This window comes from Triticum urartu, chromosome 5, assembly GCF_003073215.2.
Source record: "Triticum urartu cultivar G1812 chromosome 5, Tu2.1, whole genome shotgun sequence".
In the NCBI taxonomy this organism is placed as follows: Eukaryota; Viridiplantae; Streptophyta; class Magnoliopsida; order Poales; family Poaceae; genus Triticum; species Triticum urartu.
Genome location: NC_053026.1, coordinates 31104776 through 31122237, shown reverse-complemented (window position 1 = coordinate 31122237; position 17462 = coordinate 31104776).

Below are 17462 nucleotides of genomic sequence, written 5' to 3'. Positions count from 1 at the left end.
ATATTAAACTCTTGTCTTGAATCTTATGGATCTGAATATTCTTGCCACAATAAAGAAGAGTACATGGATAAATATGTTAGGTAACATTCCACAACAAAAATTCTATTTTTATCATTTACCTACTCGAGGACGAGCAGGAATTAAGCTTGGGGATGCTTGATACGTCTCCAACGTATCTGTAATTTTTGATTGTTCCATGCTATTATATTATCAGCCTTGGATGTTTTATATGCATTTATATGCTATTTTATATAATTTTTGGGACTAACCTATTAACCTAGAGCCCAGTGCCAGTTTCTGTTTTTCCTTGTTTTAGAGTATTGCAGAAAAGGAAAATCAAACAGAGTCCAATTGACCTGAAACTTCATGGAACTTATTTTTGGATCAGAAGCAATCCAGGAGACTTGGAGTAGACGTCACGGAAGCTTCGAGGTGGCCACGATGCAGGGAGGCGTGCCCTACCCGCCTGGGCGCGCCCCCACCCTCGTGGCTCCCCTGACCGACTTCTTTCGCCTATATATGTCCATATACCCTAAAAACTTCCGGGAGCAGAATAGATCAAGAGTTCCGCCGCCAGAAGCCTCAGTAGCCACCGAAAACCAATCTAGACCCATTTCGGCACCCTCCCGGAGGGGGGAATCCCTCTCCGGTGGCCATCTTCATCATCCCGGTGCTCTCCATGATGAGGAGGGAGTAGTTCACCCTCGGGGCTCAGGGTATGTACCAGTAGCTGTGTGTTTGATTGATACGTCTCCAACGTATCTATAATTTTTGATTGCTCCATGCTATATTATCTTCTATTTTGGACATTATTGGGCTTTATTATTCACTTTTATATTATTTTTGGGACTAACCTATTAACCAGAGGCCTAGCCCAGAATTGCTGTCTTTTGCCTTTTTTAGAGTTTCGCAGAAAAAGAATATCAAACGGAGTCCAAACGGAATGAAACCTTCGGGAATGTGATTTTCGGAACAAACATGATCCAGGAGACTTGGACCCTACGTCAAGCAACCAACAGGGAAGCCACGAGGTAGGGGGCGCGCCTACCCCTCCCCCCAGGCGTGCCCTCCACCCTCGTGGGCCCCCTGTTGCTCCACCGACGTACTCCCTCCTATATATACCTACGTACCCCCAAACGATCAAAAACGGAGCCAAAACCCTAATTCCACCGCCGTAACTTTCTGTATCCACGAGATCCCATCTTGGGGCCTGTTCCGGAGCTCCACCGGAAGGGGCATCGATCATGGAGGGCTTCTACATCAACACCATAGCCTCTCCGGTGATGTGTGAGTAGTTTACCTCAGACCTTCGGGTCCATAGTTATTAGCTAGATGGCTTCTTCTCTCTTTTTGGATCTCAATACAATGTTCTCCCCCTCTCTCGTGGATATCTATTCGATGTAATCTTCTTTTGCGGTGTGTTTGTTGAGACCGATGAATTGTGGGTTTATGATCAAGTTTATCTATGAACAATATTTGGATCTTCAGAATTCTTTTATGTATGATTGGTTATCTTTGCAAGTCTCTTCGAATTATCAGTTTGGTTTGGTCTACTAGATTGATCTTTCCTGCAATGGGAGAAGTGCTTAGCTTTGGTTAAATCTTGTGGTGTCCTTTCCCAGTGATAGTAGGGGCCGCAAGGCACGTATTGTATTGTTGCCATAGAGGATAACAAGATGGGGTTTATTTCATATTGCATGAGTTTATCCCTCTACATAATGTCATCTTGCTTAAAGTGTTACTCTGTTCTTATGAACTTAATACTCTAGATGCATGCTGGATAGCGGTCGATGTGTGGAGTAATAGTAGTAGATGCAGGCAGGAGTCGGTCTACTTGTCTCGGACGTGATGCCTATATACATGATCATACCTAGATATTCTCATAACTATGCTCAATTCTGTCAATTGCTCAACAGTAATTTGTTCACCCACTGTAAAATACTTATGCTCTTGAGAGAAGCCACTAGTGAAACCTATGGCCCCCAGGTCTATCTTCCATCATATTAATCTTCCAACACTTAGCTATTTTCATTGCCTTTTATTTTACTTTGCATATTTATCATAAAAATACCAAAAATATTATCTTATCATATCTATCAGATCTCACTCTCGTAAGTGACCGTGTAGGGAAACCCCTTATCGCGTTGGTTGCGAGGATTTATTTGTTTTGTGAAGGTGCGAGGGACTCGCGCGTAGCCTCCTACTGGATTGATACCTTGGTTCTCAAAAACTGAGGGAAATACTTACGCTACTTTGCGGCATCACCCTTTCCTCTTCAAGGGAAAACCAACGCAATGCTCAAGAGGTAGCAAGAAGGATTTCTGGCACCGTTGCCGGGAGGTCTACGCAAAAGTCAACATACCAAGTACCCATCACAAACCCTTATCTCCCGCATTACATTATTTGCCATTTGTCTCTCGTTTTCCTCTCCCCCACTTCATCCTTGCTGTTTTATTCGCCCTCTCTCTCTCTATCCTCCCTCTATTTCTCTATTTGCCTCTTTTTTGCCCGTTCCTTGTTTGCTTGTGTGTTGGATTGCTTGCTTGTCACGATGGCTCTTCCCCGATTTGGTGATCTTCACCTTAAAAGGTTAGAAGAAATCGAAAGCAACGTTAGGAGTTGTACGGTTTTACAATTTGAGCATAATAATTTCTTTAGAAATGAGCTTAAGGAACAAAAAAGCTTTATGAGTTATATGAATAAAGAGCTCGATGATATGTCCAAAGAATTTGATGGTTTGAGATCCCAAATTGCTTGTCTTGAGAAGTTAATAGCTGAAATTTCGAATAAGTAGGCTACCTTAGTTAATAAGATGGCCGCTAAGCCGGAAAACTATGAAAATAAAGATGAAGATCTAAAGGTTATTGATGTGTCCCCTATTAAATCTTTGTTTTACAATAAGAATCTTGATAATGATGGGACTGAATATGATCCACCTCTACCTGGAAGGCGTTCCAAAAATTTGGAGTTTTTAGATCTTGATGCTAAATTTGATAAAGGTGGGATTGAAGAGATCAAAACTCTAGATGTTAATGAACCTACTATTTTGGATTTCAAGGAATTTAATTATGATAGCTGCTCTTTCATAGATTGTATTTCCTTGTTGCAATCCGTGCTAAATTCTCCCCATGCTTACAGTCAAAATAAAGCTTTTACCAAGCATATCGTTGATGCTTTGATGCAATCTTATGAAGAAAAACTTGAGTTGTGAGTTTCTATCCCTAGAAAACTTTATGATGAGTGGGAACCAACTATTAAAATTAAAATTAAATATCATGAATGCTATGCTTTGTGTGATTTGGGTGCTAGTGTTTCCACGATTCCAAAGACTTTGTGTGATTTGTTAGGTTTCCGTGGTTTTTATGATTGCTCTTTAAACTTGCACCTTGCGGATTACACTATTAAGAAACCTATGGTAAGAATTAATGATGTTCTTATTATTGCAAATAGGAACTATGTGCTCGTAGATTTTATTGTTCTTGACATAGATTGCAATCCTTCATGTCCTATTATTCTTGGTAGACCTTTCCTTAGAACGATTGGTGCAATTATTGATATGAAGGAAGGAAATATTAGATTCCAATTTCCGTTAAGGAAAGGCATGGAACACTTTCCTAGAAAGAAATTTAAATTACCTTATGAATCTATTATGAGAGCCACTTATGGATTGCCTACCAAAGATGGCAATACCTAGATCTATCCTTGCTTTTTATGCCTAGCAAGGGGCGTTAAACGATAGCGCTTATTGGGAGGCAACCCAATTTTATTTTTATTCCTTGATTTTTGCTCCTGTTTAGCAATAAATAATTTATCTAGCCTCTGTTTTGGTTGTGTTTTTTTGTGTTTAATTAGTGTTTGTGCCAAGTAGAACCGTTGGGAAGACTTGGGGAAAGTCTTGTTAATCTTGCTGTAAAAAACAGAAACTTTAGCGCTCACAAGAACTGCTGCAATTTTTATTTGGAAAGTGCTATTTAGTTAATTATTTTTTAAGATGATTAATAGATAAATCCTCACGTCCAGCAATTTATTTTAGAATTTTTGGGGTTCCATATCTTGCGCTACCTACAGATTACTACAGACTTCTGTTTTTGACAGATTCTGTTTTTCGTGTGTTGTTTGCTTATTTTGATGAATCTATGGCTAGTAAAATAGTTTATAAACCATAGAGAAGTTGGAATACATTAGGTTTAACACCAATATAAATAAATAATGAGTTCATTACAGTACCTTGAAGTGGTGTTTTGTTTTCTTTCGCTAACGGAGCTCACGAGATTTTCTACTTTAAGTTTTGTGTTGTGAAGTTTTCAAGTTTTGGGTAAGGATTTGATGGATTATGGAACAAGGAGTGGCAAAAGCCTAAGCTTGGGGATGCCCATGGCACCCCCAAGATAATCTAAGGTCACCAAAAAGCCAAAGCTTGGGGCATCCCCTCTTTCGTCTACTTCCATCGGTAACTTTACTTGGAGCTATATTTTTATTCACCACATGATATGTGTTTTGCTTGGAGCGTCTTGTATGATTTGAGTCTTTGCTTTTTAGTTTACCACAATCATCTTTTCTGTACACACCTTTTGAGAGAGACACACGTGATTCGGAAATTATTAGAATACTCTATGTGCTTCACTTATATCTTTTGAGTTATATAGTTTTGCTCTAGTACATCACTTATATCTTTTAGAGCACGGTGGTCGATTTGTTTTATAGAAACTATTGATATCTCATGCTTCACTTAGATTATTTTGAGAGTCTTAAATAGCATGGTAATTTTCTTAAATAATCCTAATATGCTAGGTATTCAAGATTGGTAAAAACTTTCTTATGAGTGTTTTGAATACTAAGAGAAGTTTGATGCTTGATGATTGTTTTGAGATATGGAGGTAGTAATATTAAAGTTGTGCTAGTTGAGTAGTTGTGAATTTGAGAAATACTTGTGTTGAAGTTTGCAAGTCCCGTAGCATGCACGTATGGTAAACGTTATGTAACAAATTTGAAACATCAGGTGTTATTTGATTGTCCTCCTTCTGAGTGGCGGTCGAGGACGAGCAATGGTCTTTTCCTACCAATCTATCCCCCTAGGAGCATGCGCGTAGTGCTTGGTTTTTGATGAGTTGTAGACTTTTGCAATAAGTATGTGAGTTCTTTATGACTAATGTTGAGTCCATGGATTATATGCACTCTCACCTTTCCATCATTGCTAGCCTCTTCGGTACCGTGCATTGCCCTTTCTCACATTGAGAGTTGGTGCAAACTTCACCGGTGCATCCAAACCCCGTGATATGATACACTCTTTCACACATAAACCTCCTTATATCTTCCTCAAAACAGCCACCATACCTACCTATTATGGCATTTCCATAGCCATTCCGAAATATATTGCCATGCAACTTTCCACCATCCTGTTTATCATGACACGTTCATCATTGTCATATTGTTTAGCATGTTCAAGTAGTTGACATAGTATTTGTGGCAAAGCCACCGTTCATAATTCTTTGGGATAATTAGATTTATGCCCCTAGTTGTGTCCCACTCGTCTGTTTTACCCCTAATTCCCAAAAGTCACCGGTTCTGTCCAAATCACTTTGCTCCTCTTATGCTTTTGCCCTTTGACCGTTTGACCGTCAGTTTGAAAACTTCATAACTAATTCATACTAAATCAGAAAAATGCAAATAAGATACCAAAATGTTCAGAAAAACATCACCTATATGTCAGTGTCATTTGCATCCATGAAAAAAGTGTTGGAAAGTGCTACCACCATGAATAGTAAAATCTAAAAAAGTTCAAAAAAATTCAAAAATAATTTGGTGGCAAAGAATGACAAATGTTTTAAGTGTCTGCCAAGTTTCATCAGGGAATAACATTCATGGGTGCCGCGGCAAAAAAACAATCAACACTCCAAAATAGATTATTTTTTTGCCACGACTTCCAGGAATGTCGTTCCCTAATGAAACTTGGCAAGCACTTAGAACACTTGTCGTTCTTTGCCACCATATTTTTTGAATTGTTTTTTGAATTTTTTTAGAGTTTACTATTCATGGTGGTATCAAAAGAGCTAAAACTCGGATGTGCACTTTCCAACACTTTTTCATGAATGCAAATGACACTGGCATCTAGGTGATGTTTTTCTGAACATTTTGGTATCTTATTTGCATTTTTTTGATTTTGTATGAATTAGTTATGAAGTTTTCAAACTGACGGTCAAACGGTCAAAGGGCAAAAGCATAAGAGGATCAAAATGACTTGGACAGAACCGGTGACTTTTGGGAATTAGGGGTAAAACAGACGAGTGGGACACAACTAGGGGCATAAATCTAATTATCATTAATTCTTTCATACATGTCACTCTTGGTTCATTGCATATCCCGGTACACTGCCGGAGGCATTCATATAGAGTCATACCTTGTTCTAGTATCGAGTTGTAATCATTGAGTTGTAAATAAATAGAAGCGTGATGATCATCATTTAATAGAGCATTGTCCCAAAAAAAAAAGAAAAAAAAAGAGAAAGGCGAAATAAAAAAAGAGAAGAAGGCCCCCAAAAAAAGAGAAATGAAAAGGGACAATGCTACTATCCTTTTTTCACACTTGTGCTTCAAAGTAGCACCATGATCTTCATGATAGAGTCTCTTGTTTTGTCACTTTCATATACTTGTGGTAATTTTTCATTATAGAACTTGGCTTGTATATTCCAACAATGGGCCTCCTCAAGTGCCCTAGGTCTTCATGAGCAAGCAAGTTGGATGCACACCCACTAGTTTCTTTTGTTGAGATTTCATACATTTATAGCTCTAGTGCATCCGTTGCATGGCAATCCCTACTCCTTGCATTAACATCAATCGATGGGCATCTCCATAGCTCATTGATTAGCCTCATTGGTGTGAGACTTTCTCCTTTTTTTCTCCACATAACCCCCATCATTATACTCTATTCCATCCATAGTGCTATATCCATGGCTCACGCTCATGTATTGCATGAAGGTTTATAAAGTTTGAGATTACTAAAGTATGAAACAATTGCTTGGCTTGTCATCGGGGTTGTGCATGATGAGAGCATTCTTGTGTGACGAAAATGGAGCATCACTAAACTATATGATTTTGTAGGGATAAACTTTCTTTGGCCATGTTATTTTCAGAGGACATAATTGCTTAGTTAGTATAGTTGAAGTATTATTATTTCTATGTCAATATTAAACTTTTATCTTGAATCTTTCGGATCTGAATATTCATGCCACAATTAAGAAGAATTACATTGAAATTATGCCTAGTAGCATTCCACATCAAAAATTCTGTTTTTATCATGTACCTACTCGAGGACGAGCATGAATTAAGCTTGGGGATGCTTGATACGTCTCCAACGTATCTATAATTTCTGATTGCTCCATGCTATATTATCTTCTGTTTTGGACATTATTGGGCTTTATTATTCACTTTTATATTATTTTTGGGACTAACCTATTAACCGGAGGCCCAGCCCAGAATTATTGTTTTTTTGCCTATTTCAGAGTTTCGCAGAAAAAGAATATCAAATGGGGTCCAAACGGAATGAAACCTTCGGGAACGTGATTTTCGGAACGAGCATGATCCAGGAGACTTGGACCCTACGTCAAGCAACCAAGAGGGAAGCCACGAGGTAGGGGTGCGCCTACCCCCTCCCCCCCGAGGTGTGCCCTCCACCCTCGTGGGCCCCATGTTGCTCCATCGACGTACTCCTTCCTCCTATATATATCTACGTACCCCCAAACGATCAAAAACGGAGCCAAACCCCTAATTCCACCGCCGTAACTTGCTGTATCCACAAGATCCCATCTTGGGGCCTGTTTCGGAGCTCCGCCGGAGGGGGCATCGATCACGGAGGGCTTCTACATCAACACCATAGCCTCTCCGATGATGTGTGAGTAGTTTACCTCAGACCTTCAGGTCCATAGTTATTAGCTAGATGGCTTCTTCTCTCTTTTTGGATCTCAATACAATGTTCTCCCCCTCTCTCGTGGAGATCTATTCGATGTAATCTTCTTTTGCGGTGTGTTTGTTGAGACCGATGAATTGTGGGTTTATGATCAAGTTTATCTATGAACAATATTTGGATCTTCTGAATTCTTTTATGTATGATTGGTTAGCTTTGCAAGTCTCTTCGAATTATCAGTTTGGTTTGGCCTACTAGATTGATCTTTCTTGCAATGGGAGAAGTGCTTAGCTTTGGTTAAATCTTGTGGTGTCCTTTCCCAGTGATAGTAGGGGCCGCAAGGCACGTATTGTATTGTTGCCATAGAGGATAACAAGATGGGGTTTATTTCATATTGCATGAGTTTATCCCTCTACATAATGTCATCTTGCTTAAAGTGTTACTCTGTTCTTATGAACTTAATACTCTAGATGCATGCTGGATAGCGGTCGATGTGTGGAGTAATAAGTAGTAGATGCACACAGGAGTCGGTCTACTTGTCTCGGACGTGATGCCTATATACATGATCATACCTAGATATTCTCATAACTATGCTCAATTCTGTCAATTGCTCAACAGTAATTTGTTCACCCACTGTAAAATACTTATGCTCTTGAGAGAAGCCACTAGTGAAACCTATGGCCCCCAGGTCTATCTTCCATCATATTAATCTTCCAACACTTAGCTATTTTCATTGCCTTTTATTTTACTTTGCATCTTTATCATAAAAATACCAAAAATATTATCTTATCATATCTATCAGATCTCACTCTCGTAAGTGACCGTGTAGGGATTGACAACCCCTTATCGCGTTGGTTGCGAGGATTTATTTGTTTTGTGTAGGTGCGAGGGACTCGTGCGTAGCCTCCTACTGGATTGATACCTTGGTTCTCAAAAACTGAGGGAAATACTTACGCTACTTTGCTGCATCACCCTTTCCTCTTCAAGGGAAAACCAGTGCAGTGCTCAAGAGGTAGCATTGATCTCTCTCTCTCTCGTGTTCTTGAGGTGGTATGATCTTGATGTATCGCGAGCTTTGCTATTATAGTTGGATCTTATGATGTTTCTTCCCCTCTACTCTCTTGTAATGGATTGAATTTTCCCTTTGAAGTTATCTTATTGGATTGAGTCTTTAAGGATTTGAGAACACTTGATGTATGTCTTGCACGTCCTTATCTATGGTGACAATGGGATATCATGTGATCCACTTGATGTATGTTTTGGTGATCAACTTGCGAGTTACGTGACCTCGTGAACTTATGAATAGGGGTTTGCACACGTTTTCGTCTTGACTCTCCCGTAGAAACTTTGGGGCACTCTTTGAAGTTCTTTGTGTTGGTTGAATAGATGAATCTGAGATTGTGTGATGCATATCATATAATCATACCCACGGATACTTGAGGTGACATTGGAGTATCTAGGTGACATTAGGGTTTTGGTTGATTTGTGTCTTAAGGTGTTATTCTAGTACGAACTCTATGATAGATCGAACGGAAAGAATAGCTTCATGTTATTTTACTACGGACTCTTGAATAGATCGATCAGAAAGGATAACTTTGAGGTGGTTTCGTACCCTACCATAATCTCTTCGTTTGTTCCCCGCTATTAGTGACTTTGGAGTGACTCTTTGTTGCATGTTGAGGGATAGTTATATGATCCAATTATGTTATTATTGTTGAGAGGACTTGCACTAGTGAAAGTATGAACCCTAGGCCTTGTTTCAACACATTGCAATACCGTTTGTGCTCACTTTTATCATTAGTTACCTTACTGTTTTTATATTTTCAGATTACAAAAACCTTTATCTACCATCCATATTGCACTTGTATCACCATCTCTTCGCCGAACTAGTGAACCTATACAGTTTACCATTGTATTGGGTGTGTTGGGGACACAAGAGACTCTTTGTTATTTGATTGCAGGGTTGTTTGAGAGAGACCATCTTCATCCTACGCCTCCCACGGATTGATAAACCTTAATTAGGTCATCAACTTGAGGGAAATTTTCTACTGTCCTACAAACCTCTGCACTTGGAGGCCCAACAACGTCTACAACAAGAAGGTTGTGTAGTAGACATCAAGCTCTTTTCTGGCGCCGTTGCCGAGGAGGTTAGCACTTGAAGGTATATCTTTAGATCTTGCAATTAAATCTTTTAGTTTCTTGTTTTATCACTAGTTTAGTTTATAAAATAAAACTACAAAAAAGACCTCGATGAAGCTGCTTACATATTGGGCATCAAGATCTATACAGATAGATCAAGACGCTTAATTGGACTTTCACAAAGCACATACCTTGATAAAGTTTTGAAGAAGTTCAAAATGGATCAGTCAAAGAAAGGGTTCTTGCCTCTGTTACAAGGTGTGAAGTTGAGTTAGAATCAATGCCCGACCACTATAGAAGATAGAGAGAAAATGAAAGTCATTCCCTATGCCTCAGCCATAGGTTCTATCATGTATGCAATGCTGTGTACCAGACCTGATGTGTGCCTTGCTATTAGTTTATCAGGGAGGTACCAAAGTAATTCAGGAATGGATCACTGGACAGCGGTCAAGAACATCCTAAAATACCTCAAAAGGACTAAGGATATGTTTCTCGTTTATGGAGGTGACAAAGAGCTCGTCGTAAATGGTTACGTCGATGCAAGATTTGACACTGATCCGGATGACTCTAAGTCACAAACCGAATACGTATTTATATTGAATGGAGGAGTTGTCAGTAGGTGCAGTTCCAAGGAGAGCGTCATGGCGGGATCTACGTGTGAAGCAGAGTACATAGCTGCTTGGGAAGCAGCAAATGAAGGAGTCTGGATGAAGGAGTTCATATCCGATCTAGGTGTAATACCTAGTGCATCGGGTCTAATGAAAATCTTTTGTGACAATACTAGTGCAATTGCCTTGGCAAAGGAATCCAGATTTCACAAGAGTACCAAGCACATCAAGAGACGCTTCAATTCCATCTGTGATCAAGTCACGGAGGGAGACATAGAGATTTGCAAGATACATACGTATCTGAATGTTAAAAACCCGTTGACTAAGCCTCTCTCACGAGCAAAACATGATCAGCACCAAGACTCCATGGGTGTTAGAATCATTACTATGTAATCTAGATTATTGACTCTAGTGCAAGTGGGAGACTGTATGCCCTAGAGGCAATAATAAAGTTGTTATTTATATTTCCTTATATCATGATAACTTTTTATTATTCATGCTAGAATTTTATTAACCGGAAACATAGTGCATGTGTGAATACATAGACAAACTGAGTGTCCCTAGTAAGCCTCTACTTGAGTAGCTCGTTAATCAAAGATGGTTAAGTTTCCTAACCATAGACATGTGTTGTCATTTGATGAACGGGATCACATCATTAGGGAATGATGTGGTGGACAATACCCATCCGTTAGCTTAGCATTATGATCGTTTAGTTTTATTGCTATTGCTTTCTTCATGGCTTATACATGTTCCTCTGACTATGAGATTATGCAACTCCCGAATACCGGAGGAACACCTTGTGTGCTATCAAATGTCACAATGTAACTGGGTGATTATAAAGATGCTCTACAGGTGTCTCCGATGGTGTTTGTTGAGTTAGCATAGATCGAGATTAGGATTTGTCACTCCATGTATCGGAGAGGTATCTTTGGGCCCTCTCGGTAATGCACATCACTATGAGCTTTGCAAGCAATGTGACTAATGAGTTAGTTATTGGATGATGCATTACGGAACAAGTAAAGAGACTTGCCGGTGACGAGGTTGAACTAGATATGATGATAGCGACGATCGAATCTCGGGCAAGTAACATACCGATGACGAAGAGAACAACGTATGTTGTTATGCGGTTTGACCGATAAAGATCTTCATAGAATATGTATGAGACAATATGAGAATCCAGGTTCCATTGTTTGTTATTGACCGGAGATGTGTCTCGGTCATGTCTACATAGTTCTCGAACCCGTAGGGTCCGCACGCTTAATGTTTGATGACGATTCGTATTATGAGTTATGTGATTTGATGACTGAAGTTTGTTCGGAGTCCCGGATGAGATTACGGACATGACAAGGAGTATCAAAATGGTTGAGAGGTGAAGATTCATATATTGGAAGGTTACATTCGGACACCGAAATGGTTCGGGTCGTTTCAGATGAGTTTCGGAGTACCGGGGGTTACCGAACCCCCCCCCCCCGGGGGGGGGAGTTCATGGGCCTTAGTGGAAAGGAGAGGAGGGCCACAAGGGAGGCCCCCCCATGGCCAGTCCGAATTGGACTAGGGAGGGGGCGGCGCCCCCTCTTTCCTTCTCCCTTCTTCCTCCTTCCCTCTCTCTCTCCCTCTCTTGGAAAGGAAGGGGACTCCAACTAGGATTGGCAATCCTAGTTGGACTCCCCTATGGCGCGTGCCCCCCTATGGTCGGCCTCCTCTCCTCCCTCCTTTATATACGTGGGAGCGGGGCACCCCAAAGGCACACCAAGTCTTCTCTTAGCCATGCGCGGTGCCCCCCTCCACAGTTACACACCTCTGTCATATCGTTGTAGTGCTTAGGAGAAGCCTTACCTGGTAACTTCATCATCAGCGTCAACACACCGTCGTGCTGACGAAACTCTCCCTCGTCCTCAACTAGATCAAGAGCTCGAGGAACATCATCGAGCTGAACGTGTGCTGAACACGAAGGTGCCATACATAAGGTGCTTGGATCAGTTGAATCGCGAAGACGTTCGACTACATCAACCGCGTTACTAAAAGCTTCCGCTTTCGGTCTATGAGGGTACATGGACACACTCTCCCCTCTCGTTGCTATGCATCACCTAGATAGATCTTGCGTGATCGTAGGATTTTTTTTTAAATATTGCGTTCACCAACAGAACCATGGTTGTACTGTCCCACGAACTAGCCCCACCACACATAATTGAGACTCTTCGAGATTGTACACCTACACCGCTGCACAGAGAACCAGCTACACCCATCTAACTCCAACCCCAGTAGATAGTAATCCACTTCTAGTTGGCACAGCACCATGTCCACCATAGAGTACCCCCACACAACCAGTTAGTAAGGCAACTGCAGTGCCCAAAGTACGAAGACCACCAAAGCGAACCCAAACTCAACGTTTAAAGCAAAAGAGCCATTGTTCTCAGGTCAGATTTCGTAGCTATGGTGCATACTCCTTTGCTCTTGCATCACTATATTTACTCATACCAACTAATTTCGAATTTGAAGGATCCAATTGAAACTCCAATGGCGCAACAAGTATGTTTTAAACCTATTTCTTTAACTGGATTGTTGTTCTAACTTCTTGCTCTATGTTGATTTCAGTTTTAGTTATATAAACAGTTATGTTCTCATGTCATGCACATTACAAGTGTTGTTAGTGTTGTGTAGTTTCCCACACTTATATTCTGTCTATGCTGCTGTGTCTCAAAAAGATATGATTTAAACTGTGTCTCTATCTTGATTTGACAATATAAACTAGAATGATATAGACAACACAATGACCATAGTACATAGATATATGTTCGTTTCATGTTGTTATCATGTCCACCTGACTACTGAACTAGTTTACCAAAATGTGTTTCATATACTACATGCTAAACTTGTGATGTGTCTACTTGTTTCTCTTGTAGAATGCAGACAGGATATTGGAGAAGAGCACCCCATTATGCAATGGTAGAGAAAGTAATGCAGATAAGGTTCGAGATAGTGAGATAACCCTGTTGGTCTCCAAGAAAGGTGATAAAAACTATCTTGTAGACAGTGAGACAACCCCAAAGTCCTGCCTTGATGTAGTGTTCGAGTTACTAGCCACTACCGCTGGCACAAGCTCTTCGAAATCGCCGCTTGAATCACTTCGGCTTCTTGAGTCTCAGCTATACAAGCTAAACGCATCAGTCAGTTGTGCTGCGGCAAGAAGCCAAAGGACTGAGGAAGTCCTTATAGAATTCAGATGCATGCTTTCTGGTGCAATAGCAAGCGTTGGAGGATTTTAGCGCCAAACAAGAGAAATCTAATAAGCTTGCTAAGCTTCCTGCCAGCATTGTGGGTACCCAGGATATCATTTCCTGAGTTCTTCTGAAGTGGTTTCAGTTTTGGACTTGTTTTGCTGCCGTGTTTCTTTGCACTGGTGCCCAATTTAGACGCCCAGTGTATGTAATATGCTGCTTTGTTCACTATATTTGCTCTGGTGGTAAACTTTGATGTCCAGTGGATGTAGTATTTGTAATAGTCGTAATAGCCTAGCGTAAGTTGCTTACTTATTTATTTTCTTATTGTCTTGTTTTTTTTTGTAGTCACTATAGTTCTTTTTCCGTGGTAACCTTTTTATTTAGAACTAGGCCGCAATAACCATGGGAAACATACGGATAGTTGTAACCACGATATTGCAGCCTACTGTAGCGACCATGAGCCTCCTACGGTTCGTATGATCCATGGGCCTTCCACGAGCCATATGATCAATTAGTCAAACATGGACCGTACTATTTGTGGGCCAATAGCGGTCCGCAATGTGAGCCGTAAAAGGTCTAGAATGGGAATCGTCTGTTTATGTGCCAACTATAACGGGTGGTTAATAGGCCGGTATGTATAACTGGCTTAATTCTATCGACGGGCATAACAAGTCATTAATGGGTTGTATTAGATGACGCTATGAAAACGGCCCATTAGACTAACGGGCCAGAAATTGGCTGACTGTAACCACGAGCTGAATTTGGCTCATCAGTGCAACAGGCCTGTAACAGACCGTAAGTAATCGCATGCTAGAAATTAGCCCAAGAATAAATGGCCCCTTAGAGGGCCGAAAGGTAACACGGGATGGAAACGGCCCAACAGAATAATGGGTCGTTAATGGGTATAAAGTGATTTACTGTTCACTATGGGCCAGTTTCACCATGGGCCGTTAAAGGGCCCTGAGTTACAAAGGGCATCATATGGGCCGAAAGACGTCATGAGCCAGACATGTGTCGGAAGTTACAACGGGTTGGAATCATATTGGAGGGCCCAGATGACGCTACTGGGCCTAATTTGGATAGGCCATAACGGGCCACGAGTTAGCGGACTGTAAATGGGCTATATGCAAACATGCCGTTAACAGGCTTTTCGTGCCCGGCCCGCTACCTTTTGACCAAGTCAAATGGGCTGGCCTTTTGACCTAAATGGACCACTGTTGGGCCGAGCCACGTGTTGAGTATCATAGGCGCGTCCTGTCCATTCGCTAAATGACATTTGTCCCAACGCGGAGCTAACACGTGGTTCCTTTAGCCAATGAGAATTTTACACATGGAAAATCTCTATTGGCCGTTGTTGTTAACGGGTTATCGGATTCAAAACAGGACCCGATAGCTTAACGGTGACCCGTTACGGTGGATGCCACGTGTCGGTTACCCTTGACGAAAACACTTCCAAGACGCGCCATTTATTGTCATGGAAGTGGTCACTTCCGTGATGATAATTTAAGTATTGTCATGGAACACTTCTACGACAGCACATGTATGACTATCTTGATTCTATCATAAAATCATCATGGATGTACATGCATGACAGAAAACGAGGCCTACTGTGACAAACACGTATCATCACGAAAATGTTTTTTTAGTGCACCATGAAGAACGAGGAGGAGGAGGAGCGGCTGGTGCGGGTCGTCATGGAGACTCCAATAAGGAGTTCAAGCGGAGCCAGGAGGCACGGTGGGAGGGGCTGGAGGAGATGCTGGCGCTATTGGTCGCCGGAGACGTCTACATGCCGGAGCTGGATGTGAAGCAGGAGGTAAAGGAGAAGGTGATGGAGGAGGCGATGGAGGACCGGCAGCCCACCCCGATGTGGAACCAGTCATTGTACGGGCAGTCGTGGTTGTGGACGACCATGGTGCCATGCAGCCAGTCATCGCCGCCGCCACTAGCGCCACAAGCGGCATGGGAGCCGTGGTCACCACCACCGCCGCCGCAGCCTGCAAAGGACGCCGCCCCTTTTTGGGGGCCGCCACCCCACCTCTGGACGCCGCCTCCCTACATCGATCTGACCAGGGACGACGAGAAGGAGGACGGTGGCGCCTGAAGACAACTCAGTATCGGCGGCAGGTCTACCTTTTATATTTAATTTTAACTTAAGTACTACGTGCGGGTCGTAACTCTCATGGACAGTTTAATTAAGTTTGTTATATATTTATGTTTTAAGCTATTTTGCAATGACTTTTTCTATTTTTTTTAAAGTTGCAATGCCCTTTTTTAAGTGTAGATCTGGGAACGGCCATGCCTTGGGTGCATCGACCAGCGAACGGACCAAACCGGACATGTGTGTCCGTTTTGCCGATCCAAAGAGACAGAATCCACACAAAACGGACGTGCATTTAGGGTCATGCGTTGGAGTTGGTCTAAGATGTTGTCCTCTAGGTATGCACAGGTCATACCACCAGAGTATGCAATTTAAAAGAAGACTCTAAAAATCTGGAACTTGTCCAAACTCAGGCAAAAGGCAAGTATTTTTCGTCATTTAAATAAAATACGAACCAACACCTATAGTTGCCTATCAGTTGCTATGGTTAACTTTTCTGAAATATCAGCATTGTGTGAAATGCCATCTCATATATAAGTAGACACCAACTGCTACACTATCACTGAACGAACATTACTACACCTATCAATCAGGCATATATGACGAAACAAAACAAGGCAAACGACATGCTCCAGCGACGTGTTATATATGACGGCACTGTTGCTAGCTAGTAGCCCAATATTTTGACAATTCGCATGTTAAAGTTGGTAGAGGAACACTGTTCCCCTTTATGTATAGGTAGGACATACTTGCGTCGTGAGGCACTATATATTGCTAGCTAGTCAGCATAATTGTTGGCACTTAGCTGATGATCAGGTGAACTGCACTTGTCGATGAAGCCATGCATGGGCCACGTAAACATCTGAATGCACGTGTCAGGGCCTCGACGAGCCGCTAATTGCCAGGTTTCCAAGCAAAATTTTTTTAGAGATGTGATGGGTGATGCGAAAGCGAAACTAGCACGTAACGCACCCACACGCACATATATGTAAATTGACCATGATTATTTGCACCAATATCTCCTTCTAGATTGGAAGAGGTGTCAAATGTGAATTAATCTAGTTAATTGTCCTTAAAATGAACACCAAGTTCGGCTCTAAATGATCCAAAAAGTATGGCGTAAATGGTTACTAATTTACCTTATTTTTTGAAAATCAATGAAAATGCGCAGCAGAATCCTACTGTTTCCCTAAAGAAATCGGTTATTAATAGTGTCTCTTGAGGATCTCACAAAAAACAAAATAATTGTGTCTCTTGAGCATCCAAAATTTGTACCTGACAAGTTGGTTAAGTGGTTAACGAGTGGGAACGAGCTAGTTCACACGGAGAATATCAATACTCCCAACAGCTAATGCGTGGCGACATATGATTGGTGCTCATACTAGGCACTGCCACGTGTCCCTAGTGAGGTCACGAAGTGCTCTTGCCACTGCCGTATAAATTTGCTGTTCATTTGACTGCCACTTTCATTCTACTAAAGTGATTCTTTTGAGT